We start from the raw sequence: 20,660 nt of genomic DNA, 5'->3' as shown, positions 1-20,660 counted from the left end.
CTTGTAAATGTAGAAGGGAATGATACAAGTTTTTCTTCTCATGGTAAACACATACAAGATAATTATTTTTAATTATACCGAAGCCCTTGGTGAAGTTAATTTCCTTGACATTAACACTAATGCTAAAGATAATATTTTTTATTTTATTTAACATTTGTTTATCAGGAAAGTCTGACTTGAAATGAGCCAATTTTCAGTGGAGGCCCAGGGAGAAATGTTCCAGATGCATGTCTTTGTAATCTGGAAGGAAACCCACATGAACGCAGGGAGGGCATGCAGACTCTGCACAGAGGGCACCCCAGCCGAGGATCAAACTGGAGAACCTCTTGCTGTGAGACGACAATGTTAACTGCTGCATCACTGCGCCATCTGAGTATAATAGTATGAAAACAACCTTCACTCATAAGCCCAGTGGTAGTAGTACTGGATTACATTTTGTGAATAATTATTCAGAATATGCCAGAAGTAATATAAATTTTAGTTGGTTTGTACTTTGGCAGAGCTATGTCATAATCCAAAAGAAGCCATGCTTGCAGTTGTTTACATAATTAAAGTGGCAGCTGATAACATGGTATCTGTAAAAGCTATTGTGAATTTGCAAACATGAAAGAATTTCAGCTAATAACTGGAATGAAATGATTTAAAAAAAACACAGGTGTACTATGTGACATAAATAATATCCATAAATTACAGGGTTTGACTGTGAATTTTAAGGATGGTATTCACATGTACTGTGGGGAAAAACAGTGTTCCATGAGAAAGTGGATTCATTTGGCATAAAATGTTCTACAGTTTTTTTTTTTAACTATAATATTAATAATACATCAGTTTCAGTCACTGGTACAATAAAAACATGTCTATATATTTATTTTTATATATATATATATATATATATATATATGTTTTTTTCCCTGGAAGAAAGTTATTGATGCCTTTCAGAGGCAAAGTGAAAGAATGGAATTCATTAAAATAACTGTCATAACTTCAAATGTGAGAAAGTCTTTTGCACAGATAACCCTGTGCAGTATTGCAGCAATGCTATGTTTGAATGCCATGTCACCAAAACTAATGTAAAACTCAGATTGGTGTAAGGGACATGTAGAGATGTGTGCAGAGACAGACATGCTGCAAGGGACTTTTACCAATGTGTGCAGAGACAGACATGGTGTAAGGGACGTGTACTGATGTGTGCAGAGACCGACATGGTGTAAGGGACGTGTACCAATGTGTGCAGAGACACAGATGGTGTAAGGGACGTGTACCGATTTGTGCAGAGATGGACATGGTGTAAGGGACTTGTACCGATGTGTGCAGAGACAGACATGGTGTAAGGGACTTGTACCGATGTGTGCCGAGACAGACATGGTATAAGGGACTTGTACTGATGTGTGCCGAGACAGACATGGTATAAGGGACTTGTACCAATGTGTGCAGAGACAGACATATGATGTAAGGGACTTGTACCGATGTGTGCAGAGGCAGGCAGTACAGCATAACTGAATGAAATTGGGCAGTCCTTGGTGCTATATGAATAAAATTCCAAAATTTAGATTGAAGTATCTCAGAGCACTGGAACCAAATTAACTTTTATTTTGGTAGCAAAGTAGGTAGTATGAATCTCTTTTCTAAATCTGAGAAATGCCTTCTTTACTTGTAAAATTATATTATAAGTAGAGGGCCACCTGTGTCTTTAGCTGCCTTTTTCACTCCTGTCTCCTTACCCAGCATGCAATACAAGTTATAGAGCTACACTATGCCACACAAGGAATTTGTCAACATGTCAGCTAATCACAAGCATTACGCTGCATGATTGTGGACAGCATCTTTCATGCTATCTAGTACGAGCTGTAGCTGTAATTCAGATCTTTCATTTACTTACTTGTGTAATAAGGTGTCCTCCATTTTATACGCCATACTATCCCACTGTAACTTGTTTTTAATATTCATGCTACACTAAGTATTACAGAAAGACTGCATGTCTGTAAAGAAAATGCTGGTGAAACAAGCTGTCATAGTTGTTACCTGCACCCCACTTATTTATTTATCGGGAACGGGGAAGTAAAGTAGCTACAGCAGGGGATGGGCTGTAAGGAGGAACATGCAGTTTAAGGGAACTGTCAGAGGCAGGGTAAGGGGAAGAGGGAAGAATTGTGATATCTGGGGTTAGATAACAAGGGCAACTTGCCAAAAGATCAATCCATAGATTTTAAAGCTGCAACCCAGGATTCTGCCTCAAACTTTTATAGAATTTGGATGATTCAAAGAAATCCATTCCCTCTTAAAATTAACAGATTATGGAAACTGAAGGGTCAGATTAAGGAATAGCTACAAGTTAGTTGTACAGACCCCTGGCAAGTTGGCAGGGCATTGGACCTTGCAACAGAGAGATTGACAGGGAAGTATTTTTGATGGAAGAGAGAGAGATTAACAGGACATGGAGCTTGCTATTGTATGGGTTGGGCATGGGATAAAATTACCAGTAGAGCTCTGGGGGGGGGGGGGGTAGAAATGGCAAGCTTGGGAATTGGGTAGGAGGCCAGTCCAAGGTCAGGCAAGGGGCTAATCTAAAAGTCTGGTCAAAAAGGAGAAGATGTGCCTACATGAGGGTGTTTCAGTGCCCAATGGTAGTCTGGGAAAGAATCTACAGGAACACCTAAAAGAAAAAGCCCTATAGGAACAGGTTGACCAAGCATGAGAGTTGCTGACATGTAGACAGGCAGGGAATGGGACATACTAGTGAGCTGCTTGAACTGGAATGGGACCTACTGGTGAGCTGCTTGGGCAAGGAATGGGACCTACTGGTGAGCTTCTCAGGCAAGGAATGAGACCTACTGGTAAGCTGCTTGGGCAGGGAATGGGACCTACTGGTGAGCTTCTTGGGCATGAAATGGGACCTACTGGTAAGCTGCTTGGGGAGGGAATGGGACCTACTGGTGAGCTGCTTGAACTGGGAATGGGACCTACTGGTAAGTTGCTTGAACTGGAATGGGACCTACTGGTGAGCTGCTTGGGCAAGGAATGGGACCTACTGGTGAGCTTCTCAGGCAAGGAATGAGACCTACTGGTAAGCTGCTTAGGCAGGGAATGGGACCTACTGGTGAGCTTCTTGGGCATGAAATGGGACCTACTGGTAAGCTGCTTGAGCAGGGAATGGGACCTACTGGTGAGCTGCTTGGGCATGGAATCAAATTTCCAACAAAGTTCAAGGTAGTTTAAGGATGATAGGCATAGACAATCATGGAACTGTTATGAAAATTAAGGCCTGGCCCTATAATTGGAAGTTATGACCTACAGCTATTGTGAAAATGTCTGATTGGACTGGGAAACAAGCTTCAGGAGCATGTAAATGGAACTGAAATCAGCAACGGGGAGCTGAAGACTTAGATTCACAGAAGTCTTTAAGGCAGCAGGTTATGGGACCTGCTGGCACTGAGTCTGGCAGGGAATGGGACCTTCTGCTGGGCATTTTGCATGTAGAACTAGTTTGCTACCAAAGCCTACTTTGGATGAAGAATTAAAAGTTGCAACCAAGCATGCTCGCCCTAAGGTTCTAAGGTTCCTGGACTTGCAACAGATAGTCTGCACCCCCACAATGGGCTCAAATGTCCTAGACTTTAGTGCTCAATGGCATAGGGGGTCTCTGCACTACTTTCTGTGTGTTGCCCTTCCTAGTAAGGTCTGATCATAAATCAGTCTTGTTCGAAGTAATGATCATACCTGCCCCCCCCCCCCCCCCAAGAACAAAAAAGGATGAAACATTTCTCCAAAGCAAATTATAGCCTCCTAAGTAATGACATAAATAGTTTCAAACCCCATGTAACCACTGTCAGCATTGACTTCTATACAGAGGTATTCACAAATGCCCTGTATAAACACCTATACAAATGTATAGACTCAGTTGTCCCTGAACATGTCAAGGTCCCCAGAAAAAAAAAAGCTACCCTCGTGGATATCAAGCATAAATAGGTTATACAACAAGAGGAAGAAATTACTGTCCAAGAACAAGGGGAACCTGACTCAGCAGAGGAAGGACACCCTCCACAGCTTCAGCAAGCAAATTAGATATTTTGTAAAGTCAATTATGAAGCTAAACTAGCATCCCTAGCTAAGGATAATCACAAGGAATTCTTTAGCTATGTCCTTAAAAGGGAAGGCCCAGCTTTGTGCTGAACTAGTAGTGGATTGTACCACTCATACTGACCCTGAGGACATTGCCAACTTGCTAGGGACAGATTTGTGGAAAACTTCAACCCCTGTCTCCACCAGACATACCCTAAAGCAAACCTGTCAACAGTCCCCTACCTAGTATCTCCAAAGAACAGGTCATAACCGCACTCTCCATGGCCAAAAACAGTGTCTCTATGGGACCAGATAACATCCTAGGCTGCCTAACAGGACCTAGTGGAGCCACTCGTCACTCTCTTCAACCACATCTAAGGACTGGCTTTGTCCCAGCAGAGGGGAAAACAGCAACAGTAATTCCCTCGCACAAAGGGGGTCCATCAGCCAACTCTGCGAACTATAGATCCATAAGCCTAACCAGCCTGATCTGCAAGGTCATGGAGAGAATCATCATGGACCTTATCAATAAAGAGAAAGGTGACCTTCCAACTCTTGATCTGACTCAGTTTGGCTTCATTAAGGGGAGAACATGCTTATTAAACTTGCTGTACTTCTTTGAGAATGTCACCAAAGTCCTGGGTGAAGTCAAAACAGTGCATGCAGGCTATCTTGACTTAACCAAGCCTTTTGACACAACCCCCCACTCAGGCATCATTGAGAAACTCACCCAGCTGGGAATTAACCCATATGTCACTAGATAGGAGGCCAACTGGCTCACTGACAGAATGCATGCAATCAAAGCTGGGGATTCCACCTCTACCAGCAGACCAGTTACCAGTGGTGTACCACAAGGATCTGTGCTGGGCCCCCTACTGTTTGGAATCTATTTCTCAGAAATCCAGGTGAAAATAGATAGCCTGTGGCTTCCCAAGTTTGCTGATGACTGCAAACTGGGTGCAGTCATTGAGTCCCCCAATGATGTTGACATACTACAAAAAAGGGCTTACACAGACAAATGGTGCCAAAGCCACAGACTTAAACTAAATGCAAAACATGTGTTATCCCTTTTGGCAAAGGGGAAGTTCCTGCAAATTAGAATATTATCCTGTTGTGAGAGATTTTGAAACGCAGGTTGATAGCAAACTTAAATTTGATCTCCATGTGTCCACAGTGGTAAGGAAGGCCTTCTATGTTGCACATCTCCTAAGTAAGGGCATCGCATCCAGAGCTAAGGATGTTATAACTCCCCTGTAACCATCTTTTATCAGACCACTGATAGAGTATAATGCTGCCTTCTGTATGTGCCTCAGCAGATACCTGCAGCAGCTGGTGAGGCCTCAGAGGTTTCTCACCAAGAAAATTTAGGGCCTTCAACTCATGACATTTATGGACAGAATGAAGGCCCTGCCATTGTACTCTGTATCTTGTAGGCTGCTGAGAGGCAACTTGTGTTTGGCTTACAGAGCAGTCTTGGACTCTGCTGTAATGGAAATGCTGCACATCCACAAGTCACATGGGACAAGATTCACTCACTCTAGGGATTTTAACCTTGTCTGTGACATTAACAGGACACGCTGGAGAGACAAATATGTCTCCCAGAGATTGCCACTCCTCTGGAACAAACTCCCAGCTCATGTAAAACAGAGCTCCTCAATGACCCTATTTAAGCGTATCTTAGACAACTGGATTGGAGACTGTAAATTTACCCTGGGGGTGTCACCTGTCCTTCTTGGATAAGAGCAGTCAGTGCTGATCATAGAGTTGTACTGCAAATATAAACCATACAACTTGGTCAATAAGGGAACAAGGGTATAACATGGCTAGGCTTATAAAGGCCCTAGGGCCAATAGCCTAGTAACTCGCTATGAACATATACTGCTTTAAAAAGTTAAGCCCTGGTCCTAAGACTGGGAGATACCTAAAGCCTATTGGGGTGCAAGTTGAATGGAAGCTGTACGTTGAAGAGTTATTAGGGACATTACTTTATACATTTGGTTGCCAGTTGTCAAGGGGAACCCAGAGCCTATCCCATCACCTAGTGGGATCAAGGTATAGAATCCCATCCTGAACTGAGCATCAACTCATAACAGGATGCATGCTCCTTTGGGATGTGGGAAGAAACTGGAGTAAAACCCAGGAAGGATGGACAGTCCCCCAACAGAAGGTACTCCAGTTGAGAATGAAACTGGAGAACCAGTAGCTGTAAGGAAGCAAGGCTAACTTCTGCACCAGTATGCTACCCTTTTAAGGACATAATAAATAACATTTCATACAGCATCATGTAACTTAGGAGTGATGTTGCAGTTAACATTGCTGCCTCACGGCGCTTGGGTCTCTGGTTTGATTTTTGTTGTGTGCAGTATGCTTAATGATGGACTAGAAGACTTCATAACACATTTCTTGTTATTTTATATCTGTATCATTTTTTATTGGAAAAGTTATTTTTTGTTAAACTGAAACTCAGTATTATACCGTTCCCTGTTTCTTCATTTACTGCTAGATTTGCTATACATTTTGCTTGTTCTTGCAAAGGTTTATCTGACTATGCTGGCAGCTGTAGCTTGATATTTGTTAATTTTAATAATAATTCCATTGTATAATAGCTCTTTTTTTCTCTTCTGTGACATTTTCTAAATAATGGGAACTGGAGATGCCTTCTATAAGTACTGGACATGTGCAAATTTCCATAAAGTCATTGAATTGATGGGAACTGTAGGCTTACCACTAATAATTTGCCATTAAGTGATCATTGCAGCATTCAGTTATGTGGTGTTATATTTTTAAATAAATGAGAGAAAAGGGGAACTATATTGCTTTGAGAAATGGGTTAGCACAAACAAAAAAAAAAAAAACACAAGTTAAATGTTTTGTGGATATTTTGTATTTCATATTTATTGGTTACTAGATTCCTCGTGAGAACCCATTGTTTAATATACAAGTGCATATGTCTTCTTTCAGAGGTCTTTAATTAGCTGTGATATGCTAATAATCCTAACTGACAGGAAACACCTTCCTGCCTTTGAGAGGTTGCCATTTTAGTCAATGGTATAATTCTTAATACTATTCAATTCTGTCTAAAGTTTATTGTTGGTTTTTCAGGTGATTTTGCTTTGCAGTGAGCCTTATTATTAGCTATGCTGTTGTTATTTAAGCTGCATTTTATTTTTTGAAATTAGCTAGATGTAGTACAATTAGTCCTAGACTGGAAATCAGAAAAGTTGCCGCTATTGGTAAGCCCTTTTTACCACTGGTAGAAACCATTTCCAGTTCATAGACAGCCTTAGTGCAGTGTTGTGCCTCATAGAAGTAAAATACCATGATGAGCTCTGTCCGTTTCCTGACGTGGCATATTAGTCATGTGTGCTACCCCTGGAAATGACTGAGGTAAGGCATTTGTGCAGCAGAGCATTTCAGAGAATCGCTGTGAGGCAGTTAATTAACTAGGCTAAAAGTTTGCATTCACACATTACAGTCAATAGATGAAATTGCATTAGAGGTAAGTACCAGCGAGTTTAGGGGGTAGGTAATAGTGAGGGTATATGCATGTATTTTGTCCAGGGAGTTTAGGGGGCAGGTAGTGGTGGGGGTATGTGCATGTATTGTGTGGTCTCAGGTGTGTGTGTGTGTTTATGTTTGTGTGAGACTGTGTATCTGCCTGGGTGGTTACAGTGGTGAGGTTAGTTATGAGATAGGTACAGTAGGTGTTTGTGTGTATATATCAGATTTTTCCTGTTCTTGCATCCAATTGGACCTTTTATATCTTTTTTAACTTTAAATCTATGAATTGTCTGTGTTGAGCATCTAAATACAGGGAGATAAATTTTTAAAGCAAACAATGGATTACAACCATAGATTATCATAAAGCAGATGGTTTGTTCTGCACAGTAACCCATCCCAGTTTGGCTTTGTTAAGGGAAGGTCTTGCCTACTTAACCTGATAGACTTCTTTGAGAGGGTCACCATGGCTATGGATGAGGAGAAAACGGAGCATACTGCCTACCTAAATAGGAAATACACCCCCGGGATCAGGCGTAAGCCAGGGAACCTTGTTGGCTAGGCTTACATAGGCCCTTGTGCCGATAGCCTAGTACCTACCTATGAACCTTGACCTCACCAAGGTGTTCTGTACAATATCTCAGTCATGTATTGTTGACAAACTCTCAGAACTAGGTATAAATCCCTGCATAACTTGCTGGATTGCCATCTGGCTCCTAGATAGGACCCAAGAAGTCAGGCTCAATGAGACCACCTCCACCAAGGAACCAGTCACCAGAAGAGTGCTCCAATGCTCCCTGTTGGGCTCTCTCCTGTTTGTCATCTGATTCTTGGAAGTTAAGGCTAATGTCAAAGCCACTGGCTCACCAAGTTTGTAGGTGACTGTAAATTGGGAGGTATCATAGATTCCCCCCCCCCACACACACCACCACCATCTCACAAAAGGGTCCAACACAAACAAATGACTGGTGTGAAAGCTATGGATTAAGACTCAATGCAAAGAAATGCACTGTAGTGCCCTTTGGGAAACCATCCACCCAGGGTAATTACTTCATCAATAAAACTTTCCTAAGAGTTGACCTGATAGTTAGGAATTTGCGAACTTATGTAGACAGTAACCTGGAGATAGACCAACACGTAGCCAAGATAGTAAGAAAAACATTCTATGTAACTCAACTCATAAACAAGTGTATAGTATCTAGGTCGAAGGAAGTAATAGCACCAGTGTACTCAGCCCTTACCAGTCCTATCATTGAGCATGATGCCCCCTTTTGGCATCTACCTAACCAGGAACTTGCAACTGTTGGAATGCCCTCAAAAGCTCATCACCAGATGAATGTAGGGTATGAATACCCTCTCATAGCTACACAGATCTCCTTAAGGTGTTATCTGTGTCCTCAGTCTCTGACATGTTACTGAGAAATGATCTATGCCTAGAGTATGAGGCGTACACAGATCCAGCCTGACGAATTTCTTGCACATCTGCAAGACAAACAGCACCAGAAGCACTAGATCCAAGGACCTGAACTTTGTCTGTGACACAAATAGAACCTGCCGGAGGGGCTGATATGTCTCTCAAAGAATTCCTGTGCTGTGGAATAAGCTCCCCATATACATGAAGCAGAGTTCATCCGTGACCCTATTCAAAAGAAACTTTGATTATTGTATATGAAATTTCAAATTCACCCCCAGTGTGGCAACCATGACTTTGATAAACGGAGGTCGACAGTAAGTAAATTAATCCACAACTAACCCCCCCATCCCCACCGCACACACATAACCCTTAGCTATCTCTTTGCTAACAAATCCCACCATATGGGCGTCCAATAAACTCTGGGATAAAACTGGGTTGGGTTGCACAGCTAGGCTTGTAAAGACCCTGGGGGTTGTTAACCTAGTATAACCTATAAACCTACTTGATAGTTAGGAATCTGGGAACATATGTACACAGTAACGTGAATGCCAAGGCTTTCAATACCATCCCCCATTATGTAATTATAGCTAAACTCACTAAATCCCTCCGTCATAAGATGGGTTGCCAACTGGCTCACTTACACAACCCACACTGTAAAAGTTGCAGACTCCAAATCTGACTTCAGACCAGTGACAAGTGGAGTACAACAGGGTTCCATCCTGGGACCTCTCCTGTTTGGTGTCTATTTCACTGAAGTACAGGCTAACACAGAAGGCCTTTGGCTAACAAAGTTCGCAGATGACTGCAAACTAGGAGCCATAGTCGAGTGCCCAAATGATGTGGACATCCTACAGAAGGGCCTCACTGAGACAGATGCCTGGTGTCAGAGGCATGGCCTCAAGCTCAATGTCAAATAGTGCATTGTCATTCCCTTTGGTAAAAACTCTGTACCCATGAGCTACCACATAAACAGCAGTCTACTTAATGCAAATGTGTGATAAGAGACCTTGGGACCCAGGTGGACAGTAGTCTCTCCTTTGATAATCACATCGCCACAGTAGTCAGGAAATCATTCTATGTGGCACACCTCATCACAAAAGGGTTCTCATCCAGGAAAAAAGAGGTCATTGTTCCCCTCCACTTGGCACTCAGACCCATTATAGAGTACAACACCCCTTTTGGAATGTACCTCACGACATCTGAAGCAGCTGGAAAGGCCACAGAAGTACCTCACAAAGTGGATTACTGGCCTCAAACAGATGCCTTACACTGACCGTCTCAGAAAACTCCAGCTTTACTCTGTAGCATATCGCCTACTCCGAGGAGATCTCTGCCTAACATATATAACTATGTCAAACCCAGAGCTGTTGGACATGCTCCACCTAAAGAAATCTCAATCCCTCTGAGCTACACACACTAGGGACCTAAACCTTGTCACCACAATAAACAGAGCATGCTGGAGGGATAGATTCCTGTCCCAGTGACTTCCTATACTCTAAAACATGCTACCCATCTATGTCAAGCAAAGTTCCTCATTAGCACTCTTCAAGAAAAATCTTGATGAGTGGATGAGAAAGAGGAAATACAACCCGGTGATCACTTCTGTGGCTCTGCTCGACAGGGGCACAGGAAATTAACTTTCTTGGGTGGCTTAAGCCAGGGAACCTTGTTGGCTAGGCTTACTTAGGCCCTTGGGCCAATAGCCTAGTACCTACCTATGATATAATTAACAATAAATCTGTGACAGGGGTTTCCTACTTAAAGTACTAAGAGAGGTCAGGATGAAAGTGTCATGCACAGTTTAAAAAAAAAAAAAAAAAAAACAGAGATTAAATGAACACCAAATGATTGTCGTCAGTTAATGTTAAAAAAGTAGTTTGATACAATTGTGAATTAAACTGTACAACAAATAAAAGGCCTTAGAAGCAAGAGAAAGTATGAGTGTCTGTCCATATTAATGACGGAGCAAGTTTTAAATTACATGAAGCATAGGACAACCGTAAGGTGTGGATTCGCACAGTTTAGTGAGACACAATAACTTTGCATGTGGGCAGAGTGAAACTCCATGCTATCTGTAACTGTGAACTGAAGCTGAAGAAAAAGTAAATTAGAAGTAGAATGCTGAAGTACAAGGACTGCTCTGAATAAGTCAGGGAAGCAATCTGAGAACTGCGGCATCACCAAAGAAGGTAATCACTTACCGAGAGAAGGTACTGATGTCAAACAGCTGTGAAGCAATATGTCTGCTATTGAACTTTACTATATTTTAACTGTTTAAATCAAAGAGCTTTCAAATTAAAATGTAACGAGAGTGACAGCCACGACAGTTCCCACAGTTTTTAAACAGAACAGTTAAAGATGCAAGAGTTTTAAACAGGTAAACCAGAAAGCACATTGAATATTCAATGTACACCATGTGCCTTCTAAATCAGCTGTAGAAGCATTAGGGCACAACCCCATATTCTTGGGCCGGAAGGGATGATAATTACTTTAACTTGTCTGAGCTTGCTTCTTCTAAAATTGAACTGCGAGACTCGTTCTGTGTGTCTGCACTTTTACATTTTCCTTACAACTGTGCAGGTATTAATTTCGAATACATAGTAGAAGAGCATGGGTGAGAAAATTCACCCCATGTGGAGGTGCAGGGCAACTTCCTCCAAAGATACACACATATATATATATATATATATATATATATATATATATATATATATATATGTGTGTATATATATATATATATATGTGTGTATATATATATATATATATATATATATATATATATATATATATATATATATATATGTATGTTTACAGATAGATATGAGTTTATGGTCAAGTGAAATGCCTTGCTATTGTCTAAATAAACCACATAGCGAGAGCCACCCTGGATTATTACTGTCACTGCCCAGTCAAAGAACCTTAATGAAGTGAGGAAAAAGGATAGGGCCCAGAATAGAACCTTGTGCGACTCTAACAAAAAAGAGAGTCCAGTAGGGGCACTTGGTCATCACTTAAATAATTAAAAGTCCTTTAATAAAGACAGTTTTAAAGGCAGTTCATTGCTACATCACTGAATTGGGATGCTACGGCAGGCTTATAATTCAGCGTTCATTTCTTAGTGGTCTGTTTTGCCCAGATGTGCATTTTTATTATTTTTTATAATTTTTTACTATGTATTTGGAGCTGTTCTCCCTGAGCCTCCGTTGAAAACGGTCACCTTGTGTCCCGTCAGACTAACCCGGTAAACAAACGGAAAATAAATAAATAAGCTCTGTGTTGTATTGACTATGAGCAGATCATTCCATCTGCATGTTTATTCATGAGTTATTCTAATTGTTTATTTTCTGAATGACTTAGTTGCTTGCTTACTATTTATTAACTGGGGTAAAGCACTGTTCCAGATGGACCGTTTTCCAGCTCTGTCAAGGAGAAACACAATATAAGAATAGCAATATGCAAAACACGGGAATGAAACAAATGCAGACATTAAGCATGCACATTACACAATGACATATTTACAAATCATAAAAAAGAGGATTAGTACGTAATGCTAAACGCGTGATTAGTACCAGGGTATATACAACATGTACAGTAGCGCTGCTGTGAATTGCTGCAGGATGCAGTGGTTTAAGAGGAGGGGGAATTGAATGGGGAGAGAGGTAGAGGATGAAGAAACCAGCGGAGAGTGGTCGGCGTCATGCACATGAGAGGCTTTGTGAGAAAACAATAATGAAGGAAGAGAGTTAATGAGATGATAGAAACTGTGATTTTTCATTGTTACTTGATGCCCCGAGGAGGGAATATAATATATTCATGAACTGGTTCCTCTATAACTCTTTTGATATATATGCCATCTTATTAATTGGCCACACTAATGTCTTAGATTTGATGAAAATCATAATCCTGCTCAAATTATACAACCTGTCACTATGTAGACTCCTTATGTCACAATAAAATCCTCATTAGCATGATAAAATGCCAGCTTGGCTAAATATTTATTACCGTCAGAAGGTTGCACTTTGATACAATTTCCTTTTATTTTGCACTGGATTTGTGTTTGTAAGCTTAACTGCAAGTCCATGCCATCTAAAACTCTGGTATAACACAGCCATCAGGAGCCCATGTTAACAAGGGTGCTATGGCTTCATGACCTCACTGTATTAAACACATCCCTAAAGAAGGGGTAAATATTTTTCTCATCATGGAAGATATGCTGGCTATGTAATATGCTTGTTCTTCCTATTCCAATACTTTTACAAACTATTACCACCTTAATCCATTGCAGAGAGGTGAGCCCACGCCTGATAATTTTCCAAGGGACTGTTCACATTGTGTATTGCTATAGCTTTGTGTAGTTTCCTTTGAACTTTTGCATCAGTGTCATTTGGTCTCCTAACCTTATCTAGGGTTGCCACCTTTTCAAATGCCCAAAATAAGACATTTTCTGTAGAAATGTCAGATTTTGGAGGACAAAACATACCTACAGTCAGTGCAAAGTGCAGAACTTTACTTTTTTGCACAGATTATTCTTGTAGCGTTTGAGTTGCTTATGCTATTTCATATAACATATAGGTGTTTCATATACAAAATAACTGCTTTATGCAACTATCAAAGAAAACTTAGGAAATATTTTTGTCCTGAAATCTCAGAACATTTGCTATTTTTTCGATTTTTTCACAGGACGAGACTGTCCCTTGCAAAATGGGACAGGTGGTAACCCTGTCAGTCTTGAGTTTTAAAGCTATACTCACAATATTTAGTTTTGTGAACTTTCTTGGACCAACTCACCCAGCTAGAAGATCTCCACAATCTTAATACACTATTATTCTCTTATCCTGTGTTGTAAAGAACTTCATTACTGTGGCACTTTCTCTGTCGGACACACACTCTTCCCTCTGCTGTGTTAAAAGACATTGTACTGCAACCATCTTTTTCATATATTCTTTGCTATCCCAATATAACGTTACATTCCTCATTCTAGCAGTACCTATTATTTTTCCTTATTCTGAGTATTTGTTGTTTTCACTGATTCTGTTGCCTAATGCTTGTGTTTCCTTATATTTTCTTAATGCTGTCCTGCTCTTCTTACCCTTCTCCCACCACCGAAGTGATGTGCAGTCATAAAATAAATTTAAATGATGGCCCTTTTAGTTTGATATCACCAGGATGAAAATGCTGTTAATAGGAGACTTTTGGAATTTTTGCACAGTGAATTTCATATCAGCACCCTGTAATCACTGATGAATTTGCCCATGTGTATTCAGTGCATGCATCAGTGTTGACCTTTGGCCTTTGTTCAGCTTGGCTAATGTACAGTGAGATTTTTGCCTCTGTGTCTTACATTAACCACAAATGATTGACATTTAGTGTGGACCACTTGCTCACCTGTGTCTATTCTTTTTTCAGCTTTTTAATAATGGATACCTACTTTAAATTAATAGGGTCATACCCCACTGCCAGTCATTGAAGACCACTTACTTCATCAAATCAGTGTCTTCTATTATATATGCATTGTATTGCTCAGTATTTTGAACGTTGTATATATTGATACCAGTATATTCTATTTTCTGCCCCTCAAGGTACTATATTATATTGTTTTCCTTAATTGTGAATGGAATTCCTTATGAAAAAGTATATATTCCATATGGCTACAATGTATTCTTGCTTAATTAGCATAAACTTAACATTTAAAAAAACTCAAGGGAGCAAATTAAATGTATCATAATGCGCATGTCATGTTTTCTGGCTTTGTTAGGGCAGTAGGGCACACATTTCAATAGGTTATACCTAACCTAACACAGACAGAAAGTAATTTGCTCTGAGAAATAATGTCTGTACATTTCCATTAAAAATGAATAGCTTAAGTAATAAAAGTTTGTGTCATCTGTGCTTGACATACAATCTGAGAAAAATTATTTTTGTGTTTGAATGGGCACATGATAAATGTAGTCATTATATGTTGGAAATTAAATTCTGCAAAACAGTTTCGGAGATCATTGTAATACAGTAATACACATGTAAATGTATGTTTTATTGTTAATAAAATAACTGAGCGCTCTGTTAAGCCAAAGGGCATACCAATGAAGGTAAAAGAATGCTTGCAGAGAAGTAACATGCTCGTGACACAAAAATGATAAGTAGTTCTACCATGAGGGGTAAGTATATAAGTAGTTCTACCATGAGGGGTAAGTATATAAGTAGTTCTACCATGAAGGGTAAGTATATAAGTAGTTCTACCATGAGGAGTAAGTATATAAGTAGTTCTACCATGAGGGGTAAGTTTATAAGTAGTTCTACCATTAGGGTTAAGTATATAAGTAGTTCTACCATGAGAGGTAAGGATATAAGAAGTTCTACCATGAGGGGTAAGTATAGCGGCACTTCATTTTCCCAGAATGTAATGTATAGAGGGAGGAACAATGAAAAGATGAACAGCAGAAGGTGCATGCATGTACTAAGGTATTCAGTGTTTGACGGTACAGACTTGCATCTAAGCTTAAAGTACAAATCCAGTGCAAAATAAAAGGAAATTGTATCAAAGTGCAACCTTCTGACAGTAATAAATATTTAGCCAAGCTGGCATTTTATCATGCTAATGAGGATTTTATTGTGACATAAGGAGTCTACATAGTGACAGGTTGTATAATTTGAGCAGGATTATGATTTTCATCAAATCTAAGACATTAGTCTGGCCAATTAATAAGATGGCATATATATCAAAAGAGTTATAGAGGAACCAGTTCAAGAATATATTATATTCCTCCTCGGGGCATCAAGTAACAATGAAAAATCACAGTTTCTATCATCTCATTAACTCTCTTCCTTCATTATTGTTTTCTCACAAAGCCTCTCATGTGCATGACGCCAACCACTCTCCGCTGGTTTCTTCATCCTCTACCTCTCTCCCCATTCAATTCCTCCTCCTCTTAAACCACTGCATCCTGCAGCAATTCACAGCAGCGCTACTGTACATGTTGTATATACCCTGGTACTAATCACGTGTTTAGCATTACGTACTAATCCTCTTTTTTATGATTTGTAAATATGTCATTGTGTAATGTGCATGCTTAATGTCTGAATTTGTTTCATACCCGTGTTTTGCATATTGCTATTCTTATATCGTGTTTCTCCTTGACAGAGGTGGAAAATGGTCCATCTGGAACAGTGCTTTACCCCAGTTAATAAATAGTAAGCAAGCAACTAAGTCATTCAGTAAATAAATAAATAGGGTAACACATAAATAAACATGCAGATGGAATGATCTGCTTAGAGTCAGTAGAACACAGAGCTTTTAATGCACATCTGACCAAAAAGACCACTAAGAAATAAATGCTGAATTATAAGCCTGCTGTAGCATCCTAATTCAGTGATTTAGAAATGAGCTGCTTTTAAAACTACCTTTATTAAAGGACTTTTAATAATTGAAGTGATGACCAACTGCCCCCTACTGGACTAATTTTTTGTTAGTCACACAAGGTTCTGTTCTGGGCCCTGTCCTTTTTCCTCCTTTCGTTAATGATATCATCATTGCATTCCTCGTGATTATTATGTCCTTTGTCGACTATAAATTACTTTATCACTCTCCTCACTCTGTTAATGATGAGCAAACAGTGCTTCAAAGTACTTCAAATCTATCTGCACATATTTCTGACAAAGTAAGCTCACCCTGACCCATTGTAAGTCTGCTGTCATGGTATTTCGCGCATCTAAAACTTTAATAGTTCATAGGTTCATAGTTTAGTACTAAGCTAACTGCCCTTATGAACCATTTTAAACCTAGTCAATTATCCCTTGTGAGGCTCAAACCCTGAACCTTGTGTTTGTAAGGCAAACACCTTAGCCATTGAGCCACCCTCCCAACCCTATTAAAACTATAAAGACCTAAACAGAGATGTTGGTAATCCTGAAAAGGACTTTTGGTACTTGCCCTCTCCCTTCTCTTTTGAAACCTGAGTTGATTAAAAGATTACAATGAATGGTTTCTCCTAATGGGCATCAATTACCTCTGCCTTATTCGTCTTCTGGATGAAAGGATGACAAATAGCCTTAAGTCAGTATACAAATAAGGGCTTTATTCTTTTTAGTGTGTGCCACACTATTCACATTTTTGACACCAATGAAAACAAAACAGTTCAGTTACCATTCTGTTTTTACCTAAGACTTCACATTGATTATACACCCAACACTTCATAATTACGAAACAGTGGATAAAGTTCTGTAACAACTCACACCATCTCACCATACAATCAAGGGCAGCAATCACCAAAGAAGTCCTCATCCCAACATTAGGACTTGGCCTTCCTCTTCTTGCAGTTTGCTCTAGCAGTAAACACCTACCTAATGCAGACCACCCTAAATAAAAGTTGTCATTTTATAACTCTTAACTCCCTTCAGTGAACACCACTATACCACTCTAAAAAGCCGTTTGGCTGCCTACAACTGCTAGAACAACCTTCTTTCTGTCTTGCCTTACATTAAAACAAATCAAATTCAGATATTGGCTCTCCCTTACTAATAAAGTGAGGATAATATCATCTCCTTACGACCTTCACATCAATCAAAATAGCAGTACTGCCTTCTACATACTGAAGTTCACTACAGCTATTGGTGAAAATGCTTTTATAAGGTAGTCCCTGGTAAAATGAACTTATGAAAAGGCATTAGAAGTGAATTACTTTGTAATAATTTCAGACAGAAACTAAAGAAACCTCTGTTTAATGCCATCATGTCACTGCTTCAAGGTTGGAGGCTAATCTCCCCAACTTTCCTCTGTACACACATTCTAGCAACTCAGGTACCCCAGAATAATTCTAGCTCTACTAATAAGAAACTTGGAGATTGTCTGACTTTTGTATATACGTCAAAAAAGAAATACTTAAACCTTAAGTTCATGACTCTTTGCCTGATAAGAATCTAGACTGAATGTTTACTCTCCTCGTCTTACGACCACCTTCATTCATTCCTTCCATTCTTCCGCTTAGGTTAACTACTTTATCCTTAATATTTTGTCTACTATCATAACCAGAGTACATATCATTTTGTAAACTGTGCTTAATCTCTGTGACTGTTTATTTTAATGTTTTTGTATGTTGCTTGTGCCTTTGGCCCATGTCATGGGTGAAACCTGCCCACACACCTCTTTACCAAATTTAAATAAAGTCGAATAATACTACCAGACACTGATGTCCAGAAGTGCAAAGGCAGAGAATATTTTGCCTTAAGTGGAATATAATGTGATAGTCTCATTGCCATGCTATTTGTGTAGCATCCAGTTGTATTACTTTATGTGCTTTAAGTGCCATAAACAAACTCTACAACAGAAGAAAGAAACTGTTGCAAAAAAAGAGTAAAATCCCATGACTGGAAGAACTCCCTGGTCAGCCTCAGTAAGAAGCTGAGATCCCTCATAAAATCTCCCAAAGCTAGCTATGAAAACAAAATCACCACTGATTCTAAAGACAACCACAAAGCATTCTATAGCTATGTCAAGAATCTCAATGGAAACACTCAGATCTGCTTTGAGTTACAGCACAATGGCACTAAATGTACAGAACCAACTGATATTGCCAACATCCTGGCAGATAGGTTCAGTGCTAACTTTACCCCCCCTCACCCCCTAAAGGGCCCATCTCTATACCGGAAGAATGCAAAGTTCCTGTAATTATGGCTGCACAGGTAAAAAACACACTTTCCAAAGCCAAGAACACAACATCTATGGGACCTGACAACATCCCTGGCTGCGTTCTACATGAACTACAGAATGAACTGGCACCCCACCTAAGCACTATGTTTAGTCATAGCCTCACCTCAGGCTTTGTGTCCACTGAATGGCAAGCAGTGACGGTTATCCCACTCCACAAAGGGGGAGCCACCACGGACCCCGGGAACTACTGCTCCATTAGCCTAATGAGTCTGGTCTGCAAGGCCATGGAAGATATCATCATGGAACTTATAAACAAAGACATTGGTAATCTCAACACTGGACCCCAGCCAGTTCAGGTTTGTAAAAGGCAGATCATGTCTCCTAAACCTGATTGACTTCTTCAAAGCAGTCACCAAAGCCGTAGACGAGTTAAGGTGGTACACACAGCCTATATAGATCTCGCCAAGGCTTTTGACACCATCCCCCACTCTAGAATTATAGATAAACTCACTAAACTAGGTATAAATACCTATGTCACAAGATGGGTTGCCAACTGGCTCACTGACAGAACACACACTGTGAAAGTAGCAGATTCCAAATCCAACTTCAGACCAGTGACAAGTGGAGTACTACAGGGTTCAGTCCTGGGTCCTCTCCTGTTTTGTATCTACTTTTCTGAAGGAACAGGCTAACAAGAGGGTCTTTGGCTAACGAAGTTCACAGATGACTGCAAACTAGGAGCCATAATCGAAACTCCTAATGATGTGGACATCCTACAAAAGGGCCTCACTGAGACAGATGCCTGGTGTCAAAACCATGGCCTCAAGCTCAATGCCAAAAAGTGCATTGTCATTCCCTTTGGTAAAAACTCTGTACCCATGCGCTGCCACATAGGTGGTAGTCTACTTAACACCAAAATGTGATGAGACCTTGGGACACAGGTGGACAGTAGACTATCCTTTGATAATCACATCATCACAGTAGTCCCAAAATCCTTCTACGTGGCACACCTCATCACAAAAGGTTTCTCATCCAGGAAGAAAGAGGTCATTGTTCTCCTCTACTCATCACTCATTAGACCTGTTTATGGAATACAATGCCCCTTTTGGTATGTACCTCACAAGACATCTACAACAACTGGAAAGGCTGCAGAAATACCTCACAAAGAGGATTACCGGCTCAAACAGATGCCCTACGCAGACCGTCTCAAAAAACTCCAGCTTTACTCAGTCACATATTGTCTACTCAGAGGTGATCTCTGCCTAACATACAAAGCTATGTCAAACCCAGAGCTGTTGGACATGCTCCACGTAAAGAAATCCCAATCCCTCTGAGCTACATGCTCTAGGGACCTAAACCTTGTCACCACAATAAACAGAACATACTGGAGGGATAGATTCCTGTCCCAGTGACTTCCCATACTCTAGAACAAACTACCTATCTATATCAAACAAAGCTCCTCATTAGCACTCTTCAAGAAAAATCTTGATGATTGGATGGGAAATAGGAAATTCACCCTGGGGATCATCTCTGTGGCTCTGCTCGACAGGGGCACAGGAAAATAATTTTCTTGGGTGACGAAAGCCAGGGTACCTTTTTGGCTAGGCTTGTACAGCCCCTAGGGTCGATAGCCTAGTACCTACCTATGAACTTATAAAGGAGGAGGTAGCACCTCCATTAATCCTTTCAAACAACCCTTTTCTGGTACCACTGCATAAGTTGAGTTGGGAGGTTTAGTAGGTGTAGCCCTTTACAAAACATAATGGAAAACAGATCCTGTATGATAAAACACAGTTATGTTATACTGCTGTGTAAGTAGTAGCCAGAAAACAGCTGCATGCAAGTTTACGATAATATCTTGTTATGCCTTCACTTGCATTTTATGCTGTTCTACTTTTTAACTTTAAACAAGGCTCATATCATTATTTCCTAAAGTCCAGCCCTTTAATTACCTCAGATGTTAGTAATGATTTAGCTATTCGGTTATCCTCCAGGCCAGAAATGTCATATTCCCTCCCCATAGCTGTCAATGAATCAGGGACAAAT

Source organism: Protopterus annectens, chromosome 11.part0 (assembly GCF_019279795.1).
Source record: "Protopterus annectens isolate FY-2018-M chromosome 11.part0, PAN1.0, whole genome shotgun sequence".
NCBI lineage: Eukaryota > Metazoa > Chordata > Ceratodontiformes > Protopteridae > Protopterus > Protopterus annectens.
This window is presented reverse-complemented; position numbering follows the sequence as displayed.